General features: G+C 44.1%; 1 protein-coding gene across 27 annotated transcripts in view; it reads left to right on the top strand.

Moving 5' to 3' along the window:
• ARID1B (AT-rich interaction domain 1B) overlaps positions 1-14,255 on the top strand; it is a 413,107-nt gene that overhangs the window by 325,711 nt on the left and 73,141 nt on the right. The window lies entirely within an intron of this gene.

The raw sequence follows: 14,255 nt of genomic DNA, 5'->3' as shown, positions 1-14,255 counted from the left end.
TAGGTGATTGAATAGAATATGTCTTCATTATTCTTATTTTTTTCCTTCTGTTATTAATCCCAAATGTTAACTGCCTTGGTATAATTTTATTCCCACTGTGATGGTGTATTTTAGTTTCTTTGCAAAATCTGAATAGAATTCCTCACCAAATTTCTAGGCACATCCTATTTGCTTAGGGTGAGTCTTTCTCTTACTTTTTAATGTCAACAGCAAGAAAAGAGATCTCTTAACATAAATCCAGTGTGTTACTATAAATTAGACTGGACTCTTGAGGCCAGAACTAAATCTTATTGAAGCTCTGCATCCCCATGTCTGCAACAGAGCCTCCCATCTAATAGATGTTCAACAAGGATTGAGCTGGACAACGGAAAATAATGCAGCCTTCACTGCTAGTCAGAAGTTTCAAATCTTTTCAGAGCACAGAACAACCAAAGAATGAAGTATTTCCTGTTCTGAAATTAAGAAAGCTTACCATATTAATGAGTCAGTTTTCAGTTTTACCATTATAGGTCATTTGCTGTAGCGTAGAGTATTTCTCTCTCTTGAAACACTGTAGGTGTTTTGATCTTGCACCAAAGTAAAGCTACTTCTTCTGCCCTCCATTTTTCCCAGACACATTTCTACAACCATATGGACACCATGTGTGTATGGACACGGAGCTGGTGTCCTCACACCTGGAGCCTGGCACTTTATAAAGGAATTGTCCAGAGGCTGCCTCCCCCAACCCCACCTAGAGCGTACACCTTATAACCCAGAAATATTTAGATGGAAATAAGTAAAAATTTTGAAGTGTGTTTAATGCTACCAGCTGGTTTCATAGTGATATTTACACCAAAAATTAGTTTTCAAATTTTAAAAGTTATTTTTGAATATCTGAATTGAGCTAACTCCTCAGTTGTCAAGAACAGATTAGTGAGTTCATACAGAAATGAAGGAGACCACCAAGATAATCATTAAGGAGTTGGAAGTAGGATTTAAGTTTGTTTTTCTGTTTTTGCGAACTACAGAAACTCTCTTGTTCCTCTTTCTACTGGATTCTTAGTTTTAAGTATGATAGTAAATCTGCAGATGCTGAAATGTTTCATGGGGTTCCCTGGTTGTCAGAAAATGTTCTCTTAATCTACCTTTCTAATTACCCTTGCATATAAACATACATATTTATATTGTGAGCCTATTAAATATAAAATGATGCTGCCTTTCAGCATGAGGATATTGTCAAAAAGAGAAAATACATCGCTTTCTTCCTGTATTGCTGTGTAAGTATAGGGGATCAACGTGTTAAGGCATTAACGGTGGTCTACCCCCACCCCCAGATGCAATTAATTTAGCCTCTGCTCTTAATTGAGGATCCCTTTTTTATAATCCATGGTAGATGAAAATAAACTCAAATGGGAGGTTATGTACAAGAGAGAATATCTAGAAAGCTGTTTCTAATTTCTTTAGCCTCAAAACTCTGCCTCTGGGCTGGGTTGTGGACCAAGCCAAAGCTAGTGAGTAATGAAGGAAATAGCAGTACAGGTCTTGTATGTATTAGGGTTATCATTAAATTCCTATTAAGTTTACTATCCAGAGACCTGTTCACCAGAAACTGGGAAAACAAGTATCACATACAATAAAAGTCAATTTATATTCATTGAAGACCCGTCAGTCTGAATTTTAGAATATTTTCAAAGAAGCATAGTTTTGTTACTTTTGTTACATGCAGTAATTTCTTTTGAATTGCCAATTAAAGCTTGCTTTTAATAGTTAACACTCATTTATAATTGGCTCATTATTCTTCAGTGAAAGTATTTGAGAACATCTGGATCTTGGGTAAATTCAACATTGTGTATTGCACGCACTTAGCTATAACAGCATATTTCCTCCTGTGCCCTGTGGAATCCATACCTCAGTGAAAGACCATTGTCTGCCTAGTTCCCGAAGCCAGAAAGCCAGAAGGCATCCTTGTTGCCTTTTTCTCGCCCATCTGCCTCCTACTAGGCATCACGTTCTGCCAACTCTACCTCTGTGATGTCTTCCACACATCCCCCTTTCTTGGTGTCCACTGTCACTCCCCTCGTCCAGGCCACCTAGGTACCTGCTCAGCCTCCCAGCTATTCTTCCTGTCTCCGCTTTGCTCCCTTCCAGTCCACCATCCATGCTGCATCCAGAGTGGTCTGCTTAGGTCATGTAGTTCCCTTCGTAGAAGCCTTCAAGAGTGTCCCATTGCCTTTGGGGAAAGACTGCATGACTTGCTCGGGTTGGAGGCCCTTTCTTATCTCTCCCTGGCCTCCTTTTCCGGTCTCACCCCTCGTCACACCACTGGCTCACACAGTCTCCCGCCACACTGAACCTCTTTGGGGATGTTTCTATAAACTCTTCTCGCCAACACTTTTGCCACCCACACCTCAACCCCACCATCACCCTGGCTTGGGGTTCCCTTGCCTGTCTTTACTAATCCTTCGTGTCCTCCATAGCCTGGCAGCTAGTAGGTCCCTGAGTCCCTGTTTGCTGAGTGACCACATGAATGAAGCATTCCTGGGCCCGGTGCTGCCCCCACAGGCCCGGCACCCTCCCGCTGCAGTCTGGCCGTCCTCGGGCCCCATTGCTGGGAGTCACAGCCGACCTCTCTCCCCAGCTAGAGCTCTGGGAGGGCAGGGCCCCTGCGGCCTTGTTCAGTTTCAGAACTCCAGTGCCACCTATAGTACGTGCTTTTTTCTTGTTTTAATCTTCAGGGAGTTTGGAACCAAAAAATCTAGGTTTCAGTGCAGGCTTTGCCACTAATTAGTTTTGTGACCTTGGACAATTAATTAAATCCCGCTTCCTCGTATGTAAAATGAGAATCAGAGTGTCCCAGGATTTGTTGCCCAGATCACATGCAACTTTGTATACATCGCAAAGCACTGTGCAAATATCAGCAATAAGCGTCAGCATCGGGCACAGATGGCTCAGTGAGACCCAGGGCGAAAGCCTTCACGTGGAGTTTTTCTGCTTCTGAGTGCATGGTAACATACATGCACTTGTCTTTGCCCTCAGCACTGAAGCGGACTTTTGCAGCTCAAGCTCAAAAGATCTGTGTAAGGAAAGGATGGAGAGCTTGCCCCCACCTGCCATCCGGGTCATCAGTCTGCTCTCTCCCCTGACTCTGATTTTCCCAGTTGTAGATGATGTCACTGGCTGAGAGGGTTTTGTAGGGGTGCATGGGGAGAACTGAGATGCTCTCATCTGTGCCTCTGAATACAGGGCACGGTAGTGGCATTCCGGGAAGCAAGAGGGAGCACTCGTGCCAGTTAACCTGGTAGCACAGCTGGGAGAGCACTGGGGGGCCTGGGTGACAGCCCTGAATGGGTCATTAGCTTCTGTCTTCCCAACAGCACTTCCTGTTGTGAAGAGAAGCAGGCAGCAAATAAACACTGAAGACAGTAGAATGTAACAAGAATATTCTTAAAAATCTATTTTTCTCTCCAAATGGGAATCTGACACCTATTTGCGATGAGAAATCACTCTGCCTGTCTCTACCGTCAAAGGCTCTCTGTTGAGGTGGTACAGCGTGTGACCATTATTTCACACATGGGGGGAACAGGCTTGAAGAAACAAGGCAGTTCTGTGAATTTTTAACAGATGCCAACATGAAAATAAATTGTCCATGTGCCAGAGGAAGAACGTGCTTTGCTTTTTTGTGGCTTGGGGAACCTTGGGTATTTTGTTGGTGTCCTCACGGTGCTGGAGCTCTGCCTGCTGAAGAGGCACCTCTGATGGAGAAACCACACTTGTGTGTTGTGGATGCTGCGCGCTCTTGCTCTCTTGCGTCAGCCTGAGCACTCTCGCTCCTTCTCGCCTGTTTTCTGTTTCATGGGTAGGATGAACCATGACCTGAGCTTTGTGCTTACCTCTTTTATTTCTCAACAGGAGTTAAAGTCTCTGATGCTTCTGTCACAGAGTTTGTGGTCTGGTGTGAAGAGGAAAAGGATATGCAGTTGGAGGCTAAGATCCATGTTAAAATAGCCTTGCAGTTTAATTTTCTGAAATTTCCCATTTTTGCTTCATTATTTATTTGACTTTCGTTCTAAATCAGCTTTGTAACACCCATCAGCTTAGGGGGATGCAGGTTCATCAGATGGTCCTTTACCCATCAGTGACTGTTCTGGAGTTGTGACAACCTGTCATTGCCGCTTTGGCTTCGTGGAGCTTTCTTCTCAGTTTTCCCATATATCGTGTCCCCCCAAATACGCCCTAAGGCCTAAGTTTGCTTTTTCAATCAAATACAATTTCATTCTATTTTTGAGAATTTTTGAAGTACTTCTAAAGATAAACTATATCTCTGTCTTGTCCAGTACCAACTTTTTCCTCATTCCTGCTGCATAAAAATATTCTGTCTTCATTTCATCTCTTATATGGAAAATGTGATTTGTTTATAACGATTACGTAAATGAGTTACCTTTAAATTTTTTTGATCTGCTAAGGTTTAAATGGTAACACTGTATCTTTCTTTTCTATTAGAAGTTTCTTTTTTACAAATAAGAGACTCATACAGCATTTTTTTAAAACCAGGAAAAATGTCCACTTAATAAGCCACAAGTAGTACAGTGCTGAAGGAAATATTTGAAAGGTCCTGAAAACTCACTTGTCTAATAATAATGTAGGTAAACATTTTAGAAATGCTAATTCTCTGGTAGGCTAATTTTCCAAGACAGCAATGAAATGATTTTTTTAAAAATTAAGAAAAATGTCTCTCTGGCTTAGTCTTTAATACTGGTCTCAATAGTAGAAACTGAAGTAGTGTTTTCTCTAGACTTGACTTATTTTTCCATGCAGTAAGAACAGATTGTCCAGGAATTTTCCATTGATACTAATATGAATATCCGTAGGAGACTGACCCTAAAGAAAACAATCCTTAATGTGCAGACTGAGTGACTCCAGGCAGGGTCCTGGCAACCCCACTGCCAGTCCTACCTTTAGCTATTGGATACCTAGAATATGGCATTCAAAAAATTGTCAAATTGTCAGGCAGGCCCAGTGGCATGGCGGTTAAGTTTGCATGCCCTGCTTCGGCAGCCTGGGGTTCACTGGTTCGGATCCCAGGGGTGCACCACTTGGCAAGCCATGCTGTGGTAGGCTTCCCACGTATAAAGTAGAGGAAGATGGGCATGGATGTTAGCTCAGGGCCAGTCTTCCTCAGCAAAAAGAGGAGGATTGGTGGCAGATGTTAGCTCAGGGCTAATCTTCCTCAAAAAAAAAAATTATCAGATGGTAATTAAATGTCTAAATTCATGCTGTATGCCTGTGTAATAAATTTTAGGGCAACTGTCCGCATCTTACTAGATGGTGAAAACAAGCCTGGCCGAGATGGGGCTTTTGTCACATGGGCTCCAGAGCACAGTGACAAGCTGGCAGCAGAAGGACAATCCTCCTGGATCCTGACCCAAGGTCTTGGGTGTTTTTCTTTACAGCTAAAAAGAGAATAGTTTTATTTCAGCCTCTGATCTCCCTTTAAACCCCACAAAAAGACCTAGTGGATTGCTTCATGCGTTGCATCAATGTTTACGCAGCTAGTCATTGTCATGGGTGCTGTGACCCGGGAGAGTCTAGATCCTTGCTCTTTACCATGAGGATCCGTTCAGACCCTTGACAGGAATCCTGATTTCTCGCTCGCTCGCTCTCAATAGGCAACGCTGGGGCCTGTGCCAGGTCAGGAAGGATGCACAGTGGGTCTCGTGCCCCTCGCAGCTAATCAGCGCTGGCGTTGTTGGCTAAACGGCCTGAAACTGACGAGCTTGGCTTTTCAGAGCCAAACAACACGGCCGGCCGATTCTTTCTGGAACTAGCTATCTGGGAAAGGGCACTGGTTTCTGGAGAGTCACCAGAGTGAGAAGAGCCCCCCCATTTGCTGTGATGGGCTCTGGTGGAGGGGGGTACAGTGGCAGGCACGCATGGCGACACTGAGCTGCATGCTGCCTGGGCGGGGCCATCGGGCCGTTTGCCAGGAGCTCACAGGGGGTGGCATTCGTCACCTCAGTGAATTAAACACGCTCCGGGGATTTGCAGCACTTTGCAGCTTCCCTGTGGGGGCTGGTTTGCAGGGGAGCGGCAACGGGAGGCTAGCTTGGAAACTTGAGGTCATTCAGACAGGAAGCAAATGGTGGGTTGTATTAAAAATAGTATGAATAATAATAGCTCTCAGTGACGGAGCCTCTAATCTGAGCAGACATGCTTTCCGTCCATCTTCTCCTTTAATCGTACAAGGTGGGCTCAGGGCTCATCCACAGTTTTCAGGAAAGGACCCTGAAGCTTGACTGTTCACCAACTAAACTGACTAAACAGCCTGAAGTCACCAAACTATAAGTGGGGAAGCCAAAACGTGAATCTGCAGTGGTGGAGACGGACAAAGCGGATGCCTTCGGCTGTCGGCTGTCAGTTGTTCCTTCCTCGAATAGCTGTCTCCCTTTCTCTGGAAAGGGTTCCTCAAATATACCGTGAAATAAGGCGCCAGACCGTCACGTTTATTAAACTGTTTTCGTAAAGTAAAAGTCAATGAGTTCTGAATGCAGATGTTTTCCTGTTCGTTAAAAACATATATCTGGTTCCACTTCGGTGCCGGACACCTCGCTGGGTCCTGAGCACACAGACGTGGAGAGAGTGTGCTTTTAAAGTCCCAGAGCTCACAGTCGGGGGAGAGACAGCGACACCAGCAAAACACGACAGCAGGGTGATAACTACTCCACCTCTGCTGACAGACGTGGTGCTTTCCAAGCATGGAAGCAAAGAGCTTGTCTGCACGGCCAGGGGATGCCATGGAAGGCAGCCGGAGGGGGCCAGGTGGGACAGGAGCACATCAGTCACGTGGAAGGGGGCGGCCTTGTGTTCCGTAAAGGACACAATCTAGTGTTTTGTTTTCAAACTGTGCCTCCTGTTAGTGGGCTTTTTTAATTGAAAAAAATGTAAAATTTCAGAGTGTATTGCACATAATAAGGATAGAAATTGCTTTGTGAAACATACAGTGCATGTGTGAATACTACATGTGGCTAGGTAAACACGCGTATACTCACATAAACACATTGAATCATGATATAAAATATAATTCTTAGCTATGGATTGTGGTAAAAAAAAAAAAAGTTTGAAAGTGGCCTCAGCAAATTAACCTCTGTGAACCTCAGTGTCTTCGTAGGTGTTTGAAGTTTTAAATGAGCACATAGTATCTGCTTATAAATGCCAGCTGTTATTAGACCAGTGAAGAGAGGAGCACGTTGCCTAGAACATGAGAGGTGGTCAATAAATGTGTTCAGTGAACGAATGGGCAAAGACTTGCAGGTTTAAAGCCACCTGCTGCCTGCAGGGAGGTGACCGTGTCTGAGTGACTGAAACGGAATGGGTGCACCATGATGGCCATGTAGCCATGATGGGGCTAGAGAAATAGGTCAGTCCACACTTTGAAAAGATTTGTATATGGGGCTAGTAAGTTTCAACTTCATTCTGTGAAGCAGTCAAGAGTCAGTGACTGGTTTTCGAACACACACTGATGACAGACTGTGGAGAGATGAGAAAGGATGGGATTCAGAGCATCAGTGAAGGTACCAGCCTTGCACATGAGCAGATGTCCTGAGATGGATGGGGCATGGATGTGGATGTTCGTAGGTAACAGGCAGGACGTTGGAAGAGGTGAGGCTGCCTTTCCTCTGGTGCGAGTGGTCGTTTGTTGACAGGAGCTGGGCTAGAGGAGGGCTTCGAGAAAGGGGGAAAATGGTAAATGAACCATTGAAAAGAACTGACCAAATGAAAGAGTCGACAGTGACCACCAGGGTTTGGCTGAAGGCAGGACCTTTAGCTTTCGGGAGGGAGCATGTGGCATTCACTTTTGCTAGTCGGACATTTTTTTGTCTTCCTTGGGTCTCAGAAGTGGTCTTGGCCTCGTTAGATTGGCCTGGGTTGTTCCTTCACGTCAGAGAGGTCTCGGCTTCAACAGGGCTTCTTCAGGGAAACCTTTCTCGTCCCCAGTCTGAGCTTGGCCTCCTCGTGTGCCCTCATGGCCCCTGAGCTTTCGTTTTCTTACTCTCATCATATTCCCACGTTTAGTTACTCGTCAGGTGTCTGTCTCTGCTGCTGGACTGTAAGCTCCTGAGGGCAGACGCCCTGTCTGTTTCGCTCGTTGTTTATATCCCAGTACCTGGTTCACTTGCTTTGTAATTTCAGTTTGTCCTTGTTCCCTCTTGGTAGGTTTTATGTTCTTCTCAACTAAATTTTAAGTTCCTCAAGGACAAGGACCACATCTTTTTACTTTTTGTGTGTGTGTGTGTGAGGAAGATTGGCCCTGAGCTAACATCTGTTACCAATCTTCCTCTTTTTGCTGAGGAAGACTGGCCCTGAGCTAACATCTGTGCCCATCTTCCTCTACCTTTTGTATGTGGGATGCCGCCATAGCATGGCTTGACGAGCAGTGTGTAGGTTCACACCCAGGATCTGAACCTGCAAACCCCTGGCCACCAAAGTGGAGCATGCAAACTTAACCACTATGCCACCAGGCCAGCGCCTCTTTTACTTTTTTTAATGCCCTGTTATTCTTACCACATTCCATGAATGCCAGAGTAAAATTGGGGCATGCCAGTAGAAGGTTTGTGTGACATTACAGTATGTAGATTGAGTTGCCAGTGTGATAGCTTAGACTGGAACTCAGACGGTGAAGGAGAGCTTGAAGCATCTCTAAAAAGGTGATAGTAGGGGGCCGGCACCATGGCCAAGTGGATCAAGTTCCACACGCTCCGCTTCGGTGAGCCTGGGTTCGCAGGTTTGGATCCCAGGCATGGACCTACACTACCTGTCAGCCATGCTGTGGTGGCATCCCGCATACAAAATAGAGGAAGATTGGCACAGATGTGAACTCAGGGCTAGTCTTCCTCCATCAAAACAAGAGGAAGATTACACAACCAGAAGGACCTACAACTAGAATATACAACTATGTGCGGGGGGCACTTTGGGGAGAAGAAGAAGAAAAGTACATAAAAGAAGAAGATTGGCAACAGACGTTAGCTCAGGTGTCAATCTTTAAAACAAAAAAAAAGAGGAAGATTGGCACCGGATGTTAGCTCAGGGCAAAATCTTCCTCAGCAAAAAAACAATAGAAAGGCGATAGTAATAATGCCTTCGTATGGCATTTTCATGGTGTTTTTTCAGTTTGGAAAAGCACTTTTGCGTGTTTTCTTGTTACTCTCAGAACAATCGTGTAAGGCAGGGCAAGAAGTGCATTCACGGTTTCATACAAGAGAGCCCGTTGGCCCCACGGTGGATGGGAGAAGCAGCCTCTAACCCACATCTGGCTGCAGACAGATGCACCGTGTGTGTGTGTTACCTCTTACATTAGATTACCGTTTCTCTGAGAACAGAGCTTTTGCTCTTTATTTTTTTTCCTAAAGGACAGCTCTGATTTCTCATATCAGAAATGTGCCTCTCTTCCTTTGGAATGTGGTAGCACGAGTGTTTATGAGTGTATACACGTGAAATGAAGGACTCAAAAATAGTAGATTAATTTATGTAAACCTTCGATGGATTTATTTCACGGATGAAATGTACCAATAATATTTTCATCTGGAGTTTCTATGATTTTTTGGTAAGTCCTTTTATATAAGGCACATAATAATTATATAGTTTAGTACTTTTTCCACAGTTTGAATTTTCCCTCGTTAGATATTTGTTTGGGGCATATAATATCATAATACATCTAGTAATTCAATATGCTTTTGTAATACACAGGAAATTCGTTTCATACTTTGTAAATTTCTCTTACTAGAAAGTTTGGTTTTCGAAACTCAAATGGCTTGTAACTAGAAGAATTTCACACCTTTCTAAAAAAGCAGCTTCATTCTGTCAGCTGTCAGTTTTCCTATTCACAAACTATGTTACAAGCTGCCATTTTATAATAACTTCCTAAAAGAAGCAAAATATAGTCAAATAAATATGTCACCATAAATAGGTAGAAAATTCTTGGTTGAAATTTGGTCTTTGCAAACATTTCAGCATTTATTTGATTCAAAACAAAGGTTAAAACAAATCATAACAAAATAAAGAATACCGCAAATAAAGATCCATGGGAATTACAGACCTGAATTAAATTTTTTCTAGAAAAAAAAGAATGTTTAAGCCAGAATCCTAGAGAACTCGGGCTAGACGTGCCCCATCAGTATTGCGTGTCCTCCCCACTGAGATCAGAAAGTTTAGGCTAATTGCTGTATTCTGCATGACAGAGATGGAAGGCCAGGGCTAACCTCCTAGCCCTTGCTGTTATACCACGCTATCCCTCTTGCTTCCCCTTTTTTTTTTTCTTTTTTTGAGGAAGATTAGCCCTGAGCTAACTGCTGCCAATCCTCCTCTTTTTGCTGAGGAAGACTGGCCCTGAGCTAACATCCGTGCCCACCTTCCTCTACTTTATATGTGGGACACCTACCACAGCATGGCTTGCCAAGCGGTGCCATGTCCGCACCTGGGATCCGAACCAGCGAACCCTGGGCCACCGGAGCGGAACGTGCAAACTTAACCAGTGCGCCACTGGGCCAGCCCCTCACTTCCCCTTCTTGACTAGGTAACAATAGTAATAGCTAGTGATTTTGAAAGCTTATTGTGTGCCAGGCACTGCTCTAACTGTTTAGCATGTATTATCTCATTTAATCCCCACAACAGTCCAGTGATGTAGATATCAATTGTCCCCATTTTACAGATAAGGAAACAAATAATAGACATGCAGAGTTTCTATCTTTAGGATGAAAAGTAGAAACACTTCTTTTTTAGCTAACTTCTGTCTTCTGACTTTGCATCCATTTGTTTAGATTATGACAATATCCAATAACCTTTGAAAAATATGATTATATCCATAATGGAAGCCTTTTCGAGTAGGGTTACTGCTGGCATTTAATTGTGACTATGTATCATGTGCCACTTTACCTGCCTTCTAACTGGTCTTCTAACTTTTAGCCTGACTCTCCTTCGGTCCTTTCTTCATGCTGCACATTACGGTAGAATTAGCTTTCAGAAATGCGAGTCACAGCATATCGCTTTCCTGCTAAGCCAGTCTCTGGTGTCTGCCAGTGTTCATCAGCCCGAAAGACCACTTTCCACAGGATTGCGGACACAAGAGCTTCAGGGAGCCATACAACTATTTGCTAACAGGAGCTGTGTCTGCAAGAGGAAATGCTTCATAGTCAAGGCAGAGAGTGACCAGTAGAAAAATGGGCAACAGTTCTAGAAAAGGAAATAAAAAGAGCTGTTGAACTTTACTCGTGATAAGAGAAATACAGAATCAAATTGTAAAATATCTCTGGAAATATCATTAAAAACAATTGCCTCTGGCAAAGGGAATTCTGTGGTAGGAGATGAGGATATGTGTACCCTTTTTAACCTTTTGGAATTTGAACACAGTTACGCAAGTACCGGAGTAATGTGGATTCCATATATTTAAATAAAAAACAAATGTAGAAATAAAAACTAGCTCGGTCATTCTAGCTGGAAACTGCGTCTGAATGTGTGGGGCATTCAGGAGTTAAAAGATGCTTGTGGCAGTTTATAAACCAGGAAATTATCCTTATCATCTTTTGTACGTCACATTACAGATTACGGAACACTTTCGCATGTTGTCTCAGCTGATCTTACAGCATCCTCATCTTCGTGTTAAGATGAGGAAACTGAGGCTCAGATACATTATGATTGGCCCGAGGGCACACAGCCAGTTGGATCAATTCGGTAGACTCTGCAATCTGTTTGTGTACATTTCTGTCTCCCCTCCTAGAGTCTGAGCTAGTGACACAAACGAGACTGTGATGTGGGCCTTCTCCTGTTATCCTCTTGGGGGTACCAGGGAAGGGGCGAGTCTCACCTAACGTATAAAACAAGATTTCCAGAAGCCCTGGTAAGGTGGTGCCACTGCAAACACACACTGAGAAAAAGGTGGCTTTCCAGTTTTAATTTCCATAGAAGGACGTGGATTCCATACCCCATAGAACCTTGTCCCTAAGTTGTGGAATTTGATGCTGTGACACATTCCATTTGAATGAGCCTTAACATTCTACCTCTTTTAGAGCCTTTTCACAAACTTGATTTTCTGCAAAATGCCAGTGATGAGTGAGACAGTTCAAGTGGAACACGGCGTATGTGTTTTTAAGGACCAAGTAAATAGAAATAAAGAAATGGGGCTGGCCCGGTGGCAGAGTGGTTAAGTTTGTGTGCTCCACTTTGGTGGCCCAGGGTTTGCAGGTTCGGATCCTGGGCATGGACCTGCGGACTGCTCATCAATCCATGCTGTGGCAGTGCCCCACATAAAATAGAGGAATATTGGCACAGATGTTAGCACAGGGGCAATCTTCCTTGCCAAAAAGGAAAAAAAGAAATAACTTGCCCAGGTAAATCTTGGAGCTCATGGAACAAACCTTAAGCTTGTAGTAAGTGTCCCAGAGGCAAGAATAACTTAAGGATGTACTCTACCTGTTATCAGAGGTTCTGATCACGGACACTTCCGTGGTTGAAGTGACATTTAATGCTCATTAAAGGACCTGTGTTATCTTCCTTAATGAAAGAAGAAGAAAACAGTCATTCTCCGAGAGAAAGAAAATCCCGCACAATCTGTACGGAATTGAAACACATTTTTATTAAACAGGACTCTACGAAACTCTTGAGAATTTTGTAGTAAGGCTTAGATAAATATTTCATGTAACATCTTAAGATGCAATCATTTATAGTAATTTTAGTGCTCTGATTTCTGTTTGTTTTCAGATTTGAAAAAGCAAACATTTTCTAGGATGATTTATATCTGGGAGCTGCCAATTGAGCCCAATTTCATAAGGCTTATCTTTATAAATAAATGAAATAGGATAATAGGGAACAGCTCTACTTACTGTTATTTCATGTCTGTCTCTCTAGACACAAGCAGGGTTAAAAGATCCTTTTTTTTTTCTTACTGAAACGTAAACCGTGACTTTGTAAATGCCCTGCACCATTTAACTCCGTAAGTTTACACTGACCTTGACCCGAGCATCGTCTTAGCCTTGGCCACCTCAGGAGACTCTCTGGAAGCTACCGCTCAAGGAGCTCCTCTGGGGTGGGCAGCCCCCTGCCCTGTCTGCACTCTTCAGCATGCTAGGGCCCTCACCTGTCGCCTGTGAGCTCTCGCCAACCCAACTCCTGGGTTCTGAGAGTTGGTTTTCAACGCTGCTCTTCGTTAGTATGCTGGTTTGATGATATTAGCTTCTTCTTAGGTATCTGTCTTGATTTGGGGTGCTCTTTGTCCAAATGAGCATTCCACAGCTCATCCTCTGTACTCACTTATATTTGCCTGAACGACTGATACGTGGATGTACCTTGACATTATAGTTGTGCGTAACTTAAGGATGCATTCTCTTTATCTGTTTGGAATAACTAGCCGCCAAGCACCTACTACGCTGTGCTCAGCACTCTGTTGAGTGCATGAGGAATTTAATCTCCATTCATTCAAAAACGAGTTTTTGATACCTGCCATGTGCCAGACACTCTGCTGGGTGTTTGAGAAGCAACGCTGAGCACAGACATGACCCTTGTCCCCCTGGAGCTTATGTGTAGTGGGGAAGAGAGATAATAAGTGAGGCAAAAATTTTTTTAAAAGATAATTGCAGGTTATGAAAAGAACTGTGAAGAAAAGTGGGTGAGAAACACCAAGGGAGTGTGCCCGTTCAGGTTGGGCGATCAGAGAGGTGGACCTAGAGGACGAGAAGGGACCAGCAGGCAGAAGGAAGAGGGAGCAGGAGAGAGAGGCTGTATTGAGGGAAGGAGCTTGCTGGTACCTTCCAGGAACTTTCAGGAGCCAGTGGACACAGAGGGTGGTGAGAAGGAGCGAAAACTGTAGGAAGTGGCTAAAGCAAGAAAGGCAACACCAGACCACAGAAGATTTCACCGGCCAGAGGCAGACGTTGGCATGTCTTCACAGCTTCAGTGTGAAGCCTTGAAGGGTTTTATGCAGGAAGGATAGGCACTAATTCCTTTTTTTATTCCTGAAAGGTAATTCTGGCAGCTTTGTGAAAAGCGAACCAAAAGGAGCAAAAGGGGAGGTGAGGCTGAGAGGGAGATGAGGTGGACCCTGGCAGTGTGCAGGGACAGGGGGGTGGCCGGGCGAGGCTTCTGTAGATGTGGAGATGGCAAAGAGGAGCGGCTCGAGAGGCACTTCAGAAGCAGAGGCCACGGGGTGTGCTGATGGATCCATCGCTGCTACAGGAAAGAAGGGAGGGAGAAAGGACTCGCGGGCATGAGGGGTTTCTGACGTGAAGGTGGTG

This window comes from Equus caballus, chromosome 31, assembly GCF_041296265.1.
Source record: "Equus caballus isolate H_3958 breed thoroughbred chromosome 31, TB-T2T, whole genome shotgun sequence".
NCBI lineage: Eukaryota > Metazoa > Chordata > Mammalia > Perissodactyla > Equidae > Equus > Equus caballus.
This window is presented reverse-complemented; position numbering and strand designations above follow the sequence as displayed.